The 6,631-nt window shown below is 40.3% G+C and overlaps 1 protein-coding gene across 4 annotated transcripts in view; it reads right to left on the bottom strand.

The window, feature by feature from the left end:
- Nucleotides 1-2,171: 2,171 nt before the first annotated feature.
- NFKBIZ (NFKB inhibitor zeta) overlaps nucleotides 2,172-6,631 on the bottom strand; it is a 63,657-nt gene continuing 59,197 nt past the window's right edge. The window contains exons 12-13 of one of the 4 annotated variants that reach the window (XR_010410009.1): nucleotides 6,278-6,381; nucleotides 2,172-2,823 (exon numbers count right to left, since the gene is read on the bottom strand). The gene's annotated coding sequence lies outside the window, so the exon portion shown is untranslated. Of the gene's footprint in view, nucleotides 2,824-6,277; nucleotides 6,382-6,631 lie in introns of those variants that run through there. The other 3 variants (XR_010409991.1, XR_010409998.1, XR_010410008.1) reach the window with 3 other exon arrangements.

The following is a 6,631-nucleotide window of genomic DNA, read 5'->3' as shown; positions in this document are numbered from 1 at the left end:
AAGCACTTCGTGAATGCCTATTTTAATTAATAAATTCATTATTATTTTAAAGCAATTCAAAGACAAAAACTGTTCATTTTCAAACTCTTGGGACAAAAAGGGTAATTCAACAGAGGTCATTGTTGATGATCTGTTCCTACGAGCAAGTAGGAAAAAAGCCACAAGAGTGGCAAGGCAGTCTGACGAGAGCTTGTCCTCTTAACCACCGCCTTACATGACTTCTAATAATGCCTAACATTTCTTGAGTGCTTATTATGCACCAGGGACTGTATTAAATCCATTTGGTGGATTTTCTCATTTAATACTCACAACAACCTAATGTCCCTATTTTATAGATGAAAAAATAACAATGAAGAGGTGAAGTAACTTGCCTGTGGGTCCACAGTGAGTGGCAGACAAAGCAGGAAGTGACTGATTCCAGGCAGTACGTGTCTCACACACACTTTGGAGAAATCGATGTGCCTATCAAAAATATAGTATGTATCAAATCATCTCAGATTTGTTTTTTGACTTCCTGGGCTCATAATTAATCCCCAATTTAGTCATTCGCTGTTTTGATTATGCTCGTCCACTTACTATTTTATAGCCACTAGTAAACTGTAACTTGTGTACTAGGAGCTTCAGAGAAAGACTTATTTTCCTAAATTGACTCTCTACGTGGATTCTTAGAATTTTCCCATTTTAAAATAAAAATTGAGGGCGCTTGGGTGGCTCAGTTGGTTAAGCAACTGCCTTCAGCTCAGGTCATGATCCCAGGGTCCTGGGATCGAGTCCCACATCGGGCTCCCTGCTCGGCGGGAAGCCTGCTTCTCCCTCTCCCACTCCCCCCGCTTGTGTTCCCTCTCTCGCTGTGTCTCTCTCTGTCAAATAAATAAATAAAATCTTTAAAAAAAAAAAAAGAAAGAAAAATAAAATAAAAATTGAGTAGATATGTTCATAGAAGGATTGGAACTGCGTTTCCTTATCATCATCATCCCACATGTTATCTGGTTTTCCATCTTATTATGTCTTAATTTTTCTCGTTTGTGTTGCCCTTAAAGTTGTAAGTTCCTTTTGGTCAGGAGTCCTATCTTTTCACTTGAAAACAACAGAGCTACAGAATAAAAGACCAAAAGGAAAAAACAAGAACAAAAACCTGTTAGCGATGGTTACTTCTGGGTTGATGGGATTGTAATTATTTTTCTTCTCTGTACTTACCAAATTTCCCACAAGGTGCTTATAATTAGGGAAAATTATTATTTTAAATCATTTAAACTTTCCTTATCTAGGACAGTATATGTAGATTTCTATAAAACATCTCATCAAGAGTAATTTCTTTTCAGGGCGCCTGGGTGGCTCAGTCGTTAAGCATCTGCTTTTGGCTCAGGTCATGACCCCAGGGTCCTGGGATCAAGCCCCATATCGGGCTCCCTGCTCGATGGGAAGTCTGCTTCTCCCTCTCCCACTCCCCCTGCTTGTGTTCCCTCTCTGTCTCTCTCGTTCTGTCAAATAAATAAATAAAATCTTTAAAAAAAAAAAAAAAGTAACTTTTTTTCTTTTCTGTACTTTCCAAATGTCCCACAAAGTGCTTATACTTAAGGAAAATTATTATTTTTAAGTCATTTAAACTTTATCTAGGACAGTATATGTTGATTTCTACAAAACATCTCATCATTACTAAAAAATATCTAGAAGTGACACCAGCAATAAACAGAAGTAAAATTTTTATGTTAACTCCAAAGCTAGAGATATATATATAGGACCAGTGAGAGAGAGCCCCTCCCACGGGGAGGAAGGAGAAGAGTTGGAGGCATTTTAGTGACCTCACCACTGCTCCCCTGAATCCAACTGACTCAGGTACATAACGTACAGAGTGCCTTCCACAGGCTCCCAGAATAAAACCTCACTGTGTTCCACGTGAGAGGGGGCAGGCTCCAGAGTAAAAACCAGACTTTGTCACCTGCCTCAGAACAAGGACCCACTCAGAGGGTGGAAGAAATACTCTTTCTAGGAGATGTGATGCTTCTAAAATTTTCTGTGATGCTTTTAAGCACGCTGATACAAAAGTTACTGACGTTAGTCTGTTCTGGAAAGGTCTCTTCCCTTCCATGTCAGGGAAGGATAGGGAGCTAGAAAGACTGAGGTTTTTTTAACAGGAATGTATTTCTCTGGCACTGCTGATATTTTGGAATAAGTAGAAACCATGGCTGTCTGCTTTCTAAAGCTCTGTTTATTGTTGTGCCTCTGATGTCGTCAGTTGTGAGCTAGTGACGTCACAGTGCATTGTTTGAGTTGCATTCAGGGCCCAAGTGCTGCTAATAGGCAGATGGTTGACGGGATGACAGGCCAAGTGTTGGAATCTCCTCCCAGGCGTGAGTCAGAGAGGAAGTTGCTACCATCTTCATGGCCCACTGGAGGCCTGAAGGAATACATACTGTGTGCTGGAAGCACCGGGGGAGATCCCCAACTGTCCTTGTCAGAGCAGCCTGGAAATGAAGATCAGAGTAGCTGCTGCAGGAGAGGCCTAGGCCCTAAAGCAGAAATTACAGGTGCCAGGCACAGGGGAAGAGGAGAGTTGGGCACACTAATGAGTTCCTCTAAGGAATAGTAAAATCTTCCGTAACGCTTCTGGGAGGTGGGATGGAGAGACAATTTGACAACTCCTTCTGGAAATACAGGTTTCCCTCTGGGCCAGAATCCTAACAAGGTAGCTCGGTGAATCCTTGAAAGACAGTCATTAAGAACCTGATATCATGACTCATAGACTGGATGACTGGGTTCAAATCCCACTTCTGGCAGCAGTTTGAAGTCGTGACTTCACTCTCTCAGCATTGGCTTCCTCATCTGTCAGATAAATAACGATACCTAAGTCATAGAAATACTATAAGGATCAAATGAGGAAATGTGCATAAAGTACTATGTATATAAAGTCACAATAGGCCTACAAAAAATGATAGCTATTATTAATTGTGTGTCTATGTGTGTATGACATTGTGTATGTATACTTATCTAAGGCAAAGAAAGACGAGAAGCATTCTGGTTTGGGTTTTGGATTTATTTGAGGTGATGAATAGCATATGAAATGTTTTAGGTGTCAGACCCTCAATAATGAGTCCAAATAACAGTGTACCATGATAAAGTTATCCTGTCTTCTTGGTTAATGGCTTTCCAAACATACTGAGAGTCAGTTTAAGTAAAATATTGTGAAAGTTTCTATATGTCAAAGAAAAATTACACAGAACAGAGTTTAACAGGAAAGGAAGAAACATAATTCAAGTCTATTGCAACAGGGGAGAGAGAACTTAACTTCCCTAGAAACAAAAAAGCAAGAGGGTTTTTAAGGGCTGCAGTGAGCTAGTAGAAAGTATTGGAGGATGTTAGGGGAGTTTGATCAATGTGATTAGGCCATCTGTGTTTGCTAATTGACACTTACCAGTTTAGGCTCCTACCCTCCTATAGAACCTGGGAGACCTGAATGCTATCCTTCTTGATGATAACAATTCAAAGGATGGCTCCTAAGTCCTTAAAAACAGATGGTTCTGGGTTGTAAAAGAGGCAAGAGGCCAGGAAAAGATTTACATCTCAAATGGGCAGAGAATTTACAACTGTAAGTTTTCTAAAGTAAATGTTCTAAGATAAGGGAGGCCAGTGACCTATTGTCAGTAAGAAACCCGCTTAAGTTTAGTCTAGCTGAGGAAAATAAGGCTATCTTGGTCATGTTCCGCTTAGCAAGATCAGTCAATGTATCAGTGAAAGAGAGAGCCACCTAAGGCATATTTTCGCTGATGCCACCAGGAACCACCTGTCCAAAACTAGTTCCCTACCCCCATCTGTAATAACCTGTCTCCTTTCTTACGTGTCTGGACATTCCCACGATTTGAGTCATTCCTCTGAGTCAGGCAACAGAGGCGAGTGCACAGCTTTTGAAGGTCACTGGTATAGTGCTGGTGAGATTTGGGGGCCAGCAATGAAGGACTGTCAGGGCAAGGCCCTCAGCAAAATTGGAGGTACACAAAGGCTCTCCAACTTTTCCTCCCTTCTGTGCCCCCCCCCTCCTTTTCTTTCCTCCTAAGAAACTTGTTCTGGAATCTTGTACTAAAATGTAAAAAACTGGCTAAAAGCTTAAAGAAAGCCAGAATGATTGCATACTAAGTAAATCTTAAACTAAGTGGAATTCCTGGTTCTGATCAAGAATCTAGTGGGCTAGAATTTTAAAAGACACCCCCCCCCCCGAAACTGCCCCTTCCCAGCAAATGGCTGCCACAATGAAACACAGCACAGGAAAGCACCAATGGGGAACCAGCCTGACAAGGACAAGCCCTGGACGGCCCTAGTGTGGCCCAGAGCCAGGCCACTGAAGTGGGTACCTGGAGATGGAAGTAGATGGGGATTCTGGAAGTGCTTGAGGAAGAATATCAAAAGAATATGTCTAATCAAAGCAAGGTGATGAAAACCAATGTTTCCTACCTGTTACTTTTCCCTCAAATGAGTTCTTTTTTTTTTTTTAAGATTTTATTTATTTATTTATTAGAGAGAGAGCACAAGTAGGCAGAGCGGCAGGCAGAGGGAGAGGGAGAAGCAGGCTCCCTGCTGAGCAGAGAGCTCGATGCGATACAGGGCTCAATCCCAGGATGCTGGGATCATGACCTGAACCGAAGGCAGATGCTTAACGACTGAGCCACCCAGGCGCCCCTCAAATGAGTTCTAAAGCTGAAAAATATATGGGACCCAAAAAAAGGACCATTCTGTTCAACTATATCCCTCAAGCATTGTCCCAAGCCTTTCCTTCTATCTTAGGAGAGGAAATTTATCATACTCCAAACTAAATTGTTTCTATACCTACTCCCCCCAAAAATAAGAGCTTTAATATATGCATCCAGAGCACAGTTAAATGAGTTAATATGTAAGTTATGAGTTAAATATGTAAGGAAAGAAAAGAGTGACTGGTGTATAATTAAGTGCTGTATACCTATTAGCTGTTGTATCATTATTGTTGTTATCATTATTATTATTATGCCACAGCCCTGATTGTGTGGGATCTTTGGCAAAGCCAGAGTAGAAAAATACCCCAGTTATAGCTGCTAGGTCAGCACCATAAAACAGAGGAACTCAGTAAATTTCCACAAAGGCAGATGTACTCATCCTGCTCTTTTCGAAGACTTAAGATAGCAAAATGGACAGTATTTTTTTAGGGATAGACTTCCCCAGGAATGCTGGTATTGCTACCTTGTATTAGTGAAGTAAGAAGTCAACTGAACCTGTTTTTATTTGGGGTTACCTCTAGCCAGCACCATAGATACATGTGGGATCTGATGGGGAGGGCTCCCAACTCCAGTGATATCTCTAAAAGTATTTCTTATGAAAAATTCATCAATAAAGCAAATATAAAGAAAAGTTCTATGATATTTGAAGGATGGTGTGTCTTGACTCCTGTTAGCATCCTTGAAAGTGACCCACTAGATTTGTTACATAACACCGAGAACTAGCAGTAGCTGTTCTGCTTCCTGGGGAAAGGCAGCTTCCAAAAACTGCAGTAGATATGTTGATATAGGGTAATTCAGTGCTAAATTGACCCAGCAGGGTGGGTTGATTTTTTTTTTTTTTTTTTTTTTTTTTACTTAAAAGGGAACAATACAGTAAAGATAGTTTGTGTTTATGCCTGATCTCAATCTTTCACTTCCTCTCACAGAAGAGAAGCAGATGTTCAGTGGAGAATTGGGAGGGAATGGGGGAGATGAAGGAAATGAACTAAAATTATGGTTCAAGTTATTCTTTAAAACATCAACCAGATTTTTGTTTATCTAATGTAAGTGCTTTTAAAAGTTCAACACAGGGCGCCTGGGTGGCTCAGTCGTTAAGCGTCTGCCTTCGGCTCAGGTCATGATCCCAGGGTCCTGGGATCGAGACCCGCATCGGGCTCCCTGCTCGGCGGGAAGCCTGCTTCTCCCTCTCCCCCTGCTTGTGTTCCTGCTCTCGCTATCTCTCTCTCTGTCAAATAAATAAATAAAAATCTTTAAAAAATAAAAAAAATAAAAAAAAATAAAAGTTCAACACAGAAGAAACACACATTCTTTATGCCCTACCTTTTCTTTAAAGGCACAAATGTAATAAAAGTAGAGTCAACAATTACACAAACATCTTTTCAACATATGTTGCTGAGACAACTAGATACCCACAAGGAAAAAGATTAATTTAGACCCTTACTTCATACCATACACAAAAATTAACTCAAAATGTATCATAGACCTAACATCCCTTACTGTGAGTAAGAATGAAAACTACACAATTTTTGGAGTACCTGGGTGGCTCTGTTGGTTAAGTGTCTGACTCTTGATCTCAGCTCAGTCTTAATCTCGGTTGTGAGTTCGAGCCCCGCATTGAACTTCACGCTGGGCATGGAGCCTACGTAAAAAAAATAAATAAATAAAATAATTAAAAAATAAAAATAAAACTACACAACTTTTAGAAGAAAACATAGGAGAAAATCTTTGTGACTTGGGTTAGGCAAAGATTTCTTAGATATGCTATCAAAAGCACTATCCATAAAACAAAATATTGATAAATTGGACCTCATAAAAACTTAAAAGTTTTGCACTTCAAAAGACACCATTAAGAAAATAAAAAGACAAGCCACAAGCTGGGAGACAATTTG

Source organism: Mirounga angustirostris, unplaced genomic scaffold (assembly GCF_029215605.1).
Source record: "Mirounga angustirostris isolate CCGP_5_RB_7025 unplaced genomic scaffold, mMirAng1.0.hap1 SCAF_1, whole genome shotgun sequence".
Taxonomy (NCBI): domain Eukaryota; kingdom Metazoa; phylum Chordata; class Mammalia; order Carnivora; family Phocidae; genus Mirounga; species Mirounga angustirostris.
The sequence above is the reverse complement of the archived record's forward strand: the minus strand, read 5'-3'. Positions and strand labels throughout refer to the sequence as shown.